The following is a 13,446-nucleotide window of genomic DNA, read 5'->3' as shown; positions in this document are numbered from 1 at the left end:
ATATCTTTTGTCGTGAGTAGTTTGTTACAATAAACCATGTTCATTTCTTAAATGCAGATAAATTAATACCACTGGGAAATTCTCACGGAGTTTTAAAGCCTGCTTGCTGAACTACACGCTCATTAGGGCTGTGAAGTGAGAGATAGGGCCATGTCTGATTTCCATTAAAGATTTCACACCTCAAGAAGGAAAGGGTTTTTAGTCAATTATACTTTGGCTTCTCATTATGGGCCTGACCCCAAACCCACTGAAGACAAAGAAAGACTCACATTGACTTCAACGGTCTCTATATAAATTGGGCTAGAGAATGCCTCTGTCTGTGAAACATTCCTTTCCAACAAGGTAGTACAGGAAAACTGGATTGCCTGGGGAGACCCACTGTGACCATCAGCAAGGACTGGCTCACTGAGGAGAATAGCGTTTCAAAGGTGTTCTCAGCCTGGACAATCTGTCCTTCAAACTGGCATAAGAGTTTGAAGAAACCACAATAGAAAACTAGAAAAACAACCTGGGGGCTAAAGTTTTCCTGATCAGCTGGAAAGGGGGACGGGAGCATTTTTAAAAGCAGCAGTAATAAATCTCCAATTCAGCAGAACAGTGTGTTCTGCTGAAATCCAAAAGTAGCTGTGGGGTGAGGGATGAATCACCTCTAATTTGCAAGGCCCTGTGCCACGCTATCACATACATAACAGTGGGGGACAATTCAGCAAGATAGTTAAGGGAGAAAGGATTACTTCAGCTGGGAAGAAGTTGGGACTTGCTGGGGCACAAGTCTGGATATACTGGGGAGTCAATGAAAGAGGTGAACTAAACTGGGGAGAGGAAACAGGAGTCATAGATTAGACAGTGGCTCTCAAACTTTTGTACTGGTGACCCCTTTCACATCGCAAGCCTCTGAGTGCGACCTCCCTTATAAATTCAGGATACTTTTTTATATATTTAACACCATCATAAATGCTGGAGGAAAAACAGGGTTGGGGTCAAGATTGACAGCTCACGACCCCTCATGTAATAACCTTGTGACCCCCTGAGGGGTCCCAACTCCCCATTTGAGAACCCCTGAGTCTGAAGAAGAGCTGCACTGGTGCTAGAAACCAGATTACCACAATGCCAGGGAAAGAGAATTGGGCCAGAGAACTGGAAGTTAGCAAGGAATTGGCTCATCTGACTGTGTACTATGATAGTAATTTAGGATCAAAAATAATTAGGAAACATACCATCTATATAATATCTCATTAATGTCCACACTACAGTTAATAGATTCAAATCTCTTGTCAGTTACACCCATGCTAACTTAAAGTCAGTTGGGCTGCACTAGTGTAACTGATAGAATTTGTCCCAATAACTTTAATTACATATTACATTTATTGAGTCTTCTGTCTGGTGATACAACATTTCAACTGCCAGGAACACTGGAAATAGAAGAGAGTTGATATAGGCTTCCAGAATTAACATGTACATGGAAATATAGCATGCTTGAGTCCAGCAGAAGCAACTGGAAAACCAGCATTTTCAGACACAGCTATCACTGATGGGGTAATTAGTTGGGACACAGTGACTTTTTAATAACAGTTAATGAAAATGGACCATGGCATTAAAATAAAAAGTCTCCATTTTCACAATTAGGAGAAAAAAATGATATGCAAACTGATTGCAGTTTCATTAGTATCATAGATGCAGGGCCAGTGCAACCATTTAGGCGACCTAGGCGGTTGCCTAGGGCACTAGGATTTGGGAGGGCGTCATTTTCTTTGGCAGCGACCGCGGTGGCGTGGTGCCTCAGGGCGGAGGGGGAGAGCTGCTGTAGGGGGGGGAGTGCCCCAGGGTGGGGCTTCGGGACAGGGGAGGGTGCAAGGTGGAAATTTCACCTAGGGCGCGAAACATCCTTGCACCGGCCCTGCATAGATGCTTTATCCACAGCAACTGCCATGGGGTAAAATAGCTGAAGTGTTTCTTGGAATACCATACCAGCACTCCACAGAGGATGAAACAGGTTCATAGTGGAACAGGTATCAGAGATCAGGCTTCTGCTCAGGACCAGAGTTCACCCAGGCATAAGCAGGGATCTTTACTCCCACATCATCTGTTGAGAAATAAAACCAAGATATCAAACACATAACATGCTGTATTTCCAAATGCATAATCTTAAAAGGCGCAAAAAACAGCTTGTGATAGCGTTGCTGAGACTGCAGCTGCATGACTTTTCCCCCAGCCATGCTGCACAAAACATTTAGCTTCTTTAAAGCAAAATAACTAGAAAAGCTGAAATGTACACATTTTGCTTTGGCCCTGATCCTGTTTTCCAAAGCCCTTGGAGTCATGAGACCCAGGTTCTATCACAGCAGTACCCTGGGTGCCCTGTGTTAATCTCTTTATCCCACATTTTCAGAAGTGGTGGCTATTTCTGGGTGCCTTGGTTTTTCAAAGATGCTAGGCACTTACAATGCAATCTGAAGCCCATCGGACTGTGACTGCTCAGCATCTCAGAAAATCAGGGCTCAGGAGTCTGAAGTTGGGGAATCACCCCAAATTAGGGCCATATTAGTCTCATTAATTTCTCGGGACCACATTGTGAGTCCCTTACTCACATTGCTGTGTGATTACTTACACAAAGTGTCTCACTGACATCAATGGAAACATTTGCATGCGTGGTGCCTGCTCCCACCACAAGGCATTCACAACGTGGCCCTCTGTAGTTCTGGTCCTTCTCTAAAATGGGGACAATACATACCTTCCTCACAGTGACTGCATAGCTAAATTCACTCCTCTTGGTAATGTGCTTTCAGATCCGCAGATGGATGCCGCGATCTAGAATTCCTATGTTCTAGCAAACCAGTTCTAAACACACCTTACTTGAAAATGCCCTGCTCAACTCTCCAGAATCACACATCTTACCTATGCAGGGGTCCGCACAAAGTGAGTTACCCTCCCTGAGCAGGGTTAAAACACCTTTGAGACATAGAAACCAAATATTAGTAGCACAGAGTTTTATATTCACAGTTGTCCAGTGAGCTAAATGGTACACCATGTGTATTCAGTCTCAGCTCACAAACAAAAAACATTTGACATTTAAAACAAGAGTTTCAGCCTTTTCCCACCCGTGCAGCTTGCTGACATTTGGTACATTCCTCTGACCTATTAAGTGCTGATTCTCCAGCTCCAGCAGTAGGTGGCACTAGAGAACACTGACCCCAATGCACTGGAGCAGAAAAGGTACAGCAGAACATTCACACTGTAGACGTGCCTGTTCCACTGGTTCCAGGGTGAATTCACACCACTGAATAAGCATCAAACTTTACAAATCAGGTGCCTCAATTGAGTCTTAAATTTGCTGATGTTATGGATGCAGCTGCTCAGCTACTGCTCTAACCAGCTGCCCTGTTCCAGTGAGGTACCAGGGGGACTCTAATTAATGAACATCCTGAAGTTCACTAAAGCACAGAAGTCTCATCAATTGCAGTTCCATGCTAAGTAGTACATTGAAAGCCTATAGTTAAACTATCACACAGAACCTACACACCGTCATATAGGTGGATTATATAGAATGGGCTGAGTTTATTCTGATAAGGGTGGTGCTGCAATTCTGCTGTAGGAGCTGTTGTTGGTTTGGACCCCTGTAATTCAAATAATAAATGAACTGACCAAACGTCTTGCTCCCCCCCGCCCCCACCCCGCCCGGACAGTTCCACTTTTTCAATGGTCTTAACTCTGTTCTGGAAATTTGCATCTTGAAGAGGACAACTGAGAGTGTCCCATTTTATGCACAACATCTCTCCTCACTCCTTTACCTAGCAGAGGGCACTGCTTCAAGCCGTGGGAAGCCATACTCCCCATCCCCTGCCTATTGGGAGAGCAGCAGCAGCAGGCAGAGGACCATTGCAGTGGCACCAGATCACCCCTACAACTTGACCATCACCAAACCCCAGCCAGTGGCACCATCACCAGGCCAGCATTAGCAGAACCACCACCTAGGCTGCAGCAGTGGAACCCAGCTGGTGGCAGCACCAACCCCTAAGGTGAGGGACGAGGATGAGTGTGAGAAACTGGCTTCTCGAAAGGGTGGGGAGTAGGGTTGCCACCTCTGAGATACAAAAAAATGGGACATCAAGGAATGTTCTGAGCCCATAAAATTGGCAGTGGGACTGAGTACCTTTACAGATTTCCCAGGCAACTACCACAAAAAAGGGAAGATCTTGGGAAACATGGACTGGTGATAACCCTCATGGGGAGTAATGACAGTTTTATTTTTTCTGTGTTGGGTTTTCCCCCCGAATTTTGTGAATGTGGTCACTTTAATAAGAAATAATAATAATAAAACTGGCATAGGCTCTATCTATAGTGCTGCCACCTAGTGGTTACTTTAGTTCACATGTTAGCACCTGCGCTCTTTGAACAGAAGGGAAGGAGTTCAGTCCTAGCCCCGGGTTTCATCCTGAATGTCATGTCTTGTTGACCATAGTATCAACGGCAAGGTTCCTCTGAAGTTATTATCCATCATTTGGGCTCCCCAAGGAACAAATTGCTTTGGGAGAAGCTAATTTGTAGGGGTGACTCCTTAAGAACCTTCTGTCTGAGGTGAGATCCAGTGGGGGTGGATTACAACTGATAGAACTGACAGCTCTGTTTATGTAGTGTTTCTGCAAAAGACCTGATGTTCAAGGGTAAAATCAGGACTGCTTTGTTCCTGGAAAACTCCTTCTTACTAAGGAGGTGCAGACAAAACTAGGTCACACTTGTTGGCCTGTGGGCTGAGGGTCTTGATTCAGGGATGACAAGCAAGTAGTGATGTGCTGGAAAAATCTGCTGTGTTCCTATGGCACAGACACTAAAGATCTGATCCTTCGAATTCCTATGCATGTGGGTAATTTTACTGGCAGGAATGGGGCCTAAATCAGGAGAGGAGCCACAATCCCCTCCAGCACAAACACATTGGCTTTACTCTTTTGGAATCATTCAAAGAATTTAAAGAACTATTCCACATATAAAAATGTATGCAACGCAGTTGATTTCAGTGATGCTGTATTACTGAGGTCTGCTTGAGCCTAATTTTAAAGGATCCTAGATCTGAACCCAACCTGGACAGAGCCGACCTGAATCCGATCCAAGGGCGTTGAGCCTTTTCAAATCCAGCCCAATTTGGACCCAACACTTTCCCCTAGAACCATATCAAAGCTGCCACCTCATCCTTGGGGCTTGGCCTGCTGTGGGCTTCCTCTTCCCCATGCCCTGTGCCCACAATCCATCTCTAGCCACCTCCTGCCCATGAGATGGGCAAGGTAGCAGTTGCATGCCCCAATCCTGCCACTGCCTCTCTGCACTGTGTGTGCTGTGGAGGGAGACTCGTCAGCACACTCACTCCTCAACACATGCAGCACAGCAAGGCAGCAACTGGCAGGACCTGGACAGGCAGCCGCCACCACACCAACCCCACAGGCAGGAAGAGTTGATCAGAGATGACCCGAGCCCAATAGGGTCAGGTTATTTTCTGATCCTTCCCAATCCCAACAAATGTAGTCAGGTCATATCAGGTTTGGGTCAGATTTGAAGGCCCTACTCTATTAGCCTGGCAAGCTATAGACGTGTAAAAAGAGACAGACTCCCTCCGGTATCTGCCAGAGGTAGGTAAGAACCACCCAGGAGAGGGCTAGGGCTATGCTAGCGTTTCATATTCTGTGTCCCTAATACAGATGGAGTCATGGTGTCCAGAACAATGTGACTACCATATTTCCTCAAGTAGATACACTTTCTGAGCATCCACATGCCCCTTTAAGACTATCACAGTTCTTCAAGACTGTCACAGTCCTTCATTTGAGAAAACGATTCTCTCCTTTACATGTTATAGGTGGGCTGATAGCACCACCTATTATTAACATTATCTGACTCTTCCAATTATAAAGTAAGTCCCATTTTTAGTTGCTCATTACTGTTTGGGCTGAAATTTTCCATGGCAGATGTCTGCTCAGGCTGAATTTTTTTTTGGAAAATTTCAGCCAAAAACATTCAGACCTTTCGGACGAGGTTACAGAAAAAAAATATGTTGTTTTATCCAAGTTAAAAAACTCTAGCAACCTTTTCTTTGACAAGTTTTACTGCCCCGTTTGCTGGAGCAGAAATGTGCATGTGGTGGGGGGAGGGACTGGTTGGCCATTGTGCTAAGAATGTGTCATTTTTTGCCATCTCTGTGCAAATCCACCCAACTTTGGCCAGGTTATAAATCTTTGACAATCACAGTTCACATGTGCTCTGTAGAGTTTTGCTAGACCTTCAGAGCTAAATTCCTCAATAATTCCATCCACATTGAGCATGCTCCAGCCCAGGGCTGCAGGAGGCTGAGCAGAACTTGCCCAGCAATCGCAGGTCTGAGTCTAGGCACCAGAACTGAAAACTGGGAGACTGTCTCCCTTGTGCACTCAGTGCTCCCACTGCTGACACTGTAGCATTGAGGAGGAAGCTGCATGATTAATGCAGAGGGGACAACAGTCAGACTGAGGAGCTGGGGGAGAGGATATTGGGACAAGGACCCTGGGATTTGGGGAGACTGGGACTGGAGGCTAGCAAAGAGGGAGAAGGAAACTAGGGCTAAGTATTGGGGGTTGGGGCTGAACAGGGAGGGGAGAATGGGATCCTGGATGGACACCAGGATTAGCAAGGCAATGTGATTGGGAGTAATGAGGGAAACAGAGAGAGGACAAGGGGCTAATGGGAGTGGGGAAAACAGATCAGATGAGGATCCAGGGGGGAAACTGGCAATGGCTGGGCAAGGCCAGGAATCAGTGGAGTAGGAACAGCTAGCACTGGTGGCTGGTCGCACTACAGCTGCTGCCACCATGCAGCACAGAGACTAGGTCAGGCCCCACTCGGCAGCTGCGCTGCCCCAGGAGCTCACAATCCCACCATCCAGAGCATTGCACCGGTGGCGGAGGGAGCAAGCTGAGACTGTGAGGAAGGAGGAGTAGCCGGGGCTAGCCTCCTGGGCCAGGCGCTTGGGGGCTGGGCAGGATGGTCCCGTGGGCTGGATGTGGCCCACAGGCTGTAGTTTGCCCACCCCATCCTAGCAACAACTCCGCTCTTTTGTTATGCTCAACAACCCAGAAAACCCTGCCCATCTCCTTAAGCATAGTTTAAGGCATGTTTTTAAAATGTTTTAGTTATTTTGGGGGAAAATCAAGTCAATTATGGGCTACACAGTAAATTGAAATCCTCTTTGGTTAACCACATCAGAGATTCACCTCTGCTGCTGCAAGCACTCTGGGGATGGGTTATGAAATACAGGAGATGTTACCAGTGAGTCTTTTACAGCTCCAGCTAACAAATTACACTGAGACCACAATTCAAGAGGCACATCTCTAGCACACTGTAAGACTAGGACATTTGCACCTGCAGCTGCCCCAAAGAAAGAATTCAGTTTAACAGTGTGTTGTGCTGTTAACAGCAAATCCACATAGCCACATTCTTCCCACTTTGATCCCCTTACCCTCCCTGGTCACCACTACAGAATTACTTTGCTATAGCTACATTTAATTTAATAACTGGAGATATAGCTATCTCCTAGAGCTGGAAGAGAACCTTGAAAGGTCATTGAGTCCAGCCCTCTGCCTTCACTAGCAAGACCAAGTACTAATTTTTGCCCTAAGTGGCCCTCTCAAGGATTGAACTCACAACCCTAGGTTTAACAGGCCAATGCTCAAACCACCAAGCTCTCTCTCCCTACAAGGGTTGCTCAAGGGTATGAATAATCCACCCCCATGAGCGATCACTGATCTAAAGACAGCACTATGTTGGCAGGAAAAGCTACTACCTCTCAGGGAGGCGGATTAACTGCACCAACAGGACAGTTCTCGCCTGTTCACTTAGAGCATCTTCATTAAAGTGCAGCTGTGCCGACACAGCGGTTTAAGTGTAGACCTGTCCTTAGATAGGGAGCTCCACAGGGCAAAGCCATTTTCAGGGATGACTGATAAGCACATTGAGCACTACCATAAGTGAGTGACAGCGACCCACTTTCCAAAAGCCTTACTTCCACCAAGGAGTGGCCTTCTCCATGGTCTATATCAGGAGAGAAGGAGTAGGGAAGTGGGCCACTTTGAGAACAGAAATAGAGGAAGGAACTATTATCTCCTTACTTTGTACTTAACCTCAAAACATCTTTCTATTCCCTCATCCTTGCCTCTTCATGAGGCCTAATTCCCCTTGGACTTAATTAAACACAGAAGCCACTGCTTTGACAGTTCATTTAGTTTGTCTTTTTGAAGAAAGATCTTTTGGAAGCATCATTGCTCCCACGGCTTTCGTCAACCCTTACTGGCTATCGGGGTGGAGGTTTAGGGTGGTCCTTTTCTCAAACAGTGTAGAATTCATATGAATCTGAATGTGAGTTACCAGTGCCTTTACCCTCAAATTATGGAAAATAGAGTATACTGGTGAGTTGAGTTCTTGTTACCTCATGCCTTACCAGCAGCGATTCAGTAACTATTAAAGAACTAGGACTAATCACAATTTTACTCAAGGGGGACTGGGCCTTAAACTTGTGATCTGGTTCCTGTACCCAGCAAATTAACTGAAGATTTAGATAAGAAGCACCAGTGTGCAGGAGATTTAAAGTTCACATTTGTTTAGGTAGTTCAAGAATTGGTCTCTGGGATGTAGTGCAATGGGATGGTTCCTTCTGCCTAGCTCGGAGGAACATACTCTACAGCTGCCTCACTAGCTTTTCCTCATGTTTAATTAAATAGGTGAGGAAATGAGGCTTTGTTGCAGGTTTCCTTTTCAAGAATAACTGTGGAAAGTCTGACACAGGCCAGGTAGCTAGACCTTCATTCCAAACAAACCACCTTCTTAGTGCTTACTATACACCACACGTGATTTGTAGCAAGTTGCTACAGATTTGCCTTTTTGTTTCTCCAGAACTGAAACTCGGGAAAGACGTTACCATATAGCTCAGAAAGGAAATTATCAGAAGACTGCTTCTTCCTGATTTTGTGCAATCCCTCAGGTACTACAATGATGGATAGTGGTGCAGAACCCTGGAGGTAAAGAGTGTCCTACAGGAAAGTTAAAAACTGACCTGATGAATAGCAGTGGGTGAAATGTTAAAGACTCTGTATTTCTACTTTCCAACTTGATTACAGAATATTGAGTAAATAGAGATATCTAGTGCTTGCCAGTCCCCAACATTAGCATTCACTCAACAGGACTGCTTTCCTTCCCACACAGCTACTTGAGGTTGTTCATTCAAATCAATAGTTGTGATGAAGCCCCTGTGACTGCCGCTATCTGCAAGCTGTTCCTCCTACACACTGAGCCATCCCACAGGAGCACAAAGCCGCAGGCAATGGTGCTAGCTTACAATGTGTTAAACCAGTTCCTTGCTTTAGTGTTTTCCTACAAGGCACAGAAGAAGTTTCCCATCTAGCCCAGCTTTGAACTATTTAGGAAAGCTCCTACTTGCTCCCTCCCTTAGATTTTGGTGGTTTGGAGAAGATGGGGACTGACTAGTCAGCATACATTTTGCAAAACCAAACCATGGCCAGTGAAGTTTTGCAGATTTAAAGCCAAATCAAGGTTAGCTTCTCTCTTACTGAACCCCCTCATCCTCCTTCCCCTTTCTTTCCAGTAAGGGCCCCACACCATCTACTGTCTCAAGCCATACATTGCCAACTCATCAGTCCTAGTAACAATGCCAGAGAGATCATTTGAGCCCCATAAGGCCAAGATAAATTGCCAGAAGATTTTAGTGTTACCAGTTTCTGGAATGTAGGTCTTCAAGTTTTTAGCTTTTTCATAATTAAGAAAAACAGGTTTTAGTGAACATTTGTGTGCCCATTTTTCATGCTCAGATGAAGTCTTTTCTGAAGCACTAACCCTCCCCCCCCACACACAAGAATGAATTCCCACCAGCCCCTTCCACAGATAGTTGTGAGAACTAAAAGAGACAAGAAGGTTCAGATAGTCCCACTTTGACTTCTAAAATCCCACCCTCAAGTATTTGCTTCCAAAAATGTTTTAACCAGTTATCCTGAAACCACTATTTCTAGTCAACAGGAATAAAGCTTCATTCCCCCTCACTAATGAGCTGCAGAGCAGAGAGTCCCAGAGGCAGCAAGAGGTTGTTAATTTTCATTACAGCCAAGAGCAGACCTTAAAACCAACATTAACTTTTAAAAAGAAAGTGAGAGACATTGAACTCACACCCATGTCTTACCCCATGCTTTCATATAACCCTCAAAGTTTTCACTGGACACAAGTTTCCAGGTCCCTAGAAATATGTCACATATGTTTGAGAGCACATAGCAAGAGACAAACAGTTGGAGTGAATTATGTTTTCACTAGTTTTGCTTTGATCAAAAAACCAAAATCTAAGGTATTGGCAGTAAACAGCTTGAAGGCTGGCTGCAAGAAAGTGAATGCCCCCCACCCCCCAGGGTAATAAAGTTGCAGAAGAAATCCACGAAGAGCTGGGAATAGAATCCAGGACTTCATGCTCCCAAGCACATTTTCTAGCCCTAGGAAGATCTCTCTTTGTTTGCAATTGTGACTGTATGGACAAATGTCCAATCCTAGCTGGAATAGGTTCATAAAAGAGAGGGATTACGTTGTGATAATTGGGCCTACACATTTATCCTAATTGTGATCTCAACTGTGAAAAGTGAGTGAAAGTTCATAAATTGTCACAATAACCTATGACAACAAATGTAGATGGGCAAAGGCACAAAAGGAAAGACAGAATTAGAACAAACAAAAAGGCCTACTGGATATAATTCAGAGACTGTGTTAATATCATGCCTGGAAACAAGAAGAAGGACTGGAAGAAAGCAAATATAGTACCTATCTTTAAGAAAGGGAAAAAGGAAGATCCAGGGAACTACAGACCAATCAGTCTCACCTCAATCTCTGGAAAAATCATGGAGCAGGTGCTGAAGGAATCCATCCTGAAACACTTAGAGGAAAACAAGGTGATCAGAAGCAGTCAGCATGGATTCACCAAGGGTAAATCATGCCTGACCAACCTGATTGCTTTCTATGATGAGATGACTGGACTTGTGGATGGGGGCAAAGCTGTTGATGTTGTATACCTTGACTTTAGTAAGGCTTTTGACACGGTTTCCCACAGCATTCTCATCAGCAAACTAAGGAAGTATGGGTTGGAGGAATGGACTGTGAAGTGGATAGAAAACTGGTTGAATCAACGGGTTCAGCGGGTAGGTATCAATGGCACACTCTCTAGTTGGCAACCAGTAACAAGTGGTGTGCCCCAGGGGTCTGTCTTAGGGCCCGTTCTATTCAATGTCTTCATTAATGATCTTGATGATGGGATAGATTGCACATTAAGTAAATTTGCAGATGACACCAAGTTGGGGGGAGTGGTGGACACGCTGGAGGGCAGGGATAGGATTCAGGGAGACTTAGACAAATTGGAGAAGTGGGCCACAAGAAACCTCATGAAGTTCAACAAGGACAAGTGCAAAGTCCTGCACTTAGGACAGAAAAACCCCATGCACTGCTACAGGCTGGGGACTGTTTGGCTAAGGAGCAGTGCTGAAGAAAAGGATCTTGGGGTTACGGTAGATGGAAAGTTGAACATGAGCCTACAGTGTGCTCTTGTAGCCAAAAAGGCTAATAGCATACTGGGCTGTATTAGTAGGAGTGTTGCCAGCAGATCGAGGGATGTGATTATTCCCCTCTATTCGGCACTGGTGAGGCCGCATCTGGAATATTGTGTCCAGTTTTGGGCGCCACACTACAAAAAGGACGTGGAACAATTGGAGAGAGTCCAGCGGAGGGCAACAAAAATGATTAGAGGACTAGAGCACATGACTTATGAAGAGAGACTGAAGGAACTGGGCTTATTTAGCCTGCAGAAGAGAAGACTAAGGGGGGATTTGATAGCAACCTTCAACTACTTGAAGGGATGCTCCAAGGAGGAGGGAGCTAGGCTGTTCTCAGTGGTGATGGAGGACAGAACAAGGAGCAATGGTTTGAAGTTGCAGTTGCGGAAGTCGAGGCTGGATATTAGAAAAAACTTTCTGACTAGGAGAGTGGTGAAGTATTGGAATGGGTTACCTAGGGAGGTGGTAGAATCTCCATCTTTAGAGCTATTTAAAGTCCGGCTAGACCGCACCCTGGCTGGGATTATTTAGGGAAAATGGTCCTGCCTTTAGCAGGGGGTTGGACTAGATGACCTCATGAGGTCCCTTCCAACCTTTTGATTCTATGATTCTATGATAAGAAAGATGTGGGACTGGCGCTCAATGAACCAAATCTGGTGCATCAGAAAATACAGCAGTGGAGGAGTCAGCACACACATGATTTAGCCTGCATCCCCATTGTAAAGTGGGTGATTTCCAGGCCACGGGTTCTGGGTTCTAATCTATAACCCCAGCCAGGTAAGCTAGACTGAGTTTAAAACACTTCCTGGGTCAGAGATTGTGTAGTGTGGACAACAGGGGAGTTAAGATAAAAACCAGGTAAGAGTCCCGGTTAGCTGTGTTGTAAAGATATACCCTGTGTTCTAACACTCTGAGGGAATCACTCTATGCTGGCACAGATGACTCCTCCCTGAGTTTGCTGTCTGTGGTCTGGATATTGTATCCTCCTTTTTGACATTAGGTTCCTTGGAACCAGTGCTATCCAATTATTATCTATTTTTTTTTCTCTAAAGGTAGAAAATATTTTTGAGCCTAGGTTCAATTAGCACTTGTAACCAAAGTCAGCAGTCAAATCCAAAATTATGGGCCAGATTCTGCTGCCCTTACTCCTGTGAAGTGGTACCTTGTTCCTTACTCTTTGCAATCAGTGAACTACATGAGGAGTCAGGGTGGCAGATTCAGGCCCCATCATGGCATTCAAACAAAATACTGTTTGTTTAAGCAATAGAAAAAACACCTTAAAGTGCAGCCTTTAAATTTAGCTTGCCTGGGTGTGGGCTTGGACAAGCCAAGCTGGAACAGATAACTTGCTTCAGGAACCCTTGTGTCTGCAGTTCTCAACTGAGAGAAGAAATTCACACCATTATCTACCACCACAGCTTGTCCTTTGAGCCTGTTTGTATGTGCTCCAAAATGCCTGCCTTCTCCTTCCAAGGGTTCAGGCTTCCCGGCTGGAATTGGGGCTTTGTTTTTCCCAAGACACCTCCACCCTCTGCTGTCTTTCCTGTCACCTCCCCAACATGATTCTTTTGATGACTCATTTTAGTCTCCTTTATATAGCCCACCACTGTCATCTTCAACCCTGTATAAAGGGAGCCTCATCCTGTCTTTTCCTTCATGCTGTGACACTCCCTGGAATGCCAACTGGGCAGAGTTTTTCTGATGCTGCCAACTGTGTGTCTGGCTTTTTAACTAAGCTGATGCTGCTTTCTGCATTTTGAACCATGCAGACAGTATGCAAGATTTACCCCCTAGAGCTCAAGCATGTGCAATATCCCCCCCGTTTCCACTGGCAGGAAGA

This window comes from Chelonoidis abingdonii, chromosome 2 (assembly GCF_003597395.2).
Source record: "Chelonoidis abingdonii isolate Lonesome George chromosome 2, CheloAbing_2.0, whole genome shotgun sequence".
NCBI lineage: Eukaryota > Metazoa > Chordata > Testudines > Testudinidae > Chelonoidis > Chelonoidis abingdonii.
Note: the sequence above shows the minus strand (reverse complement) of the source record.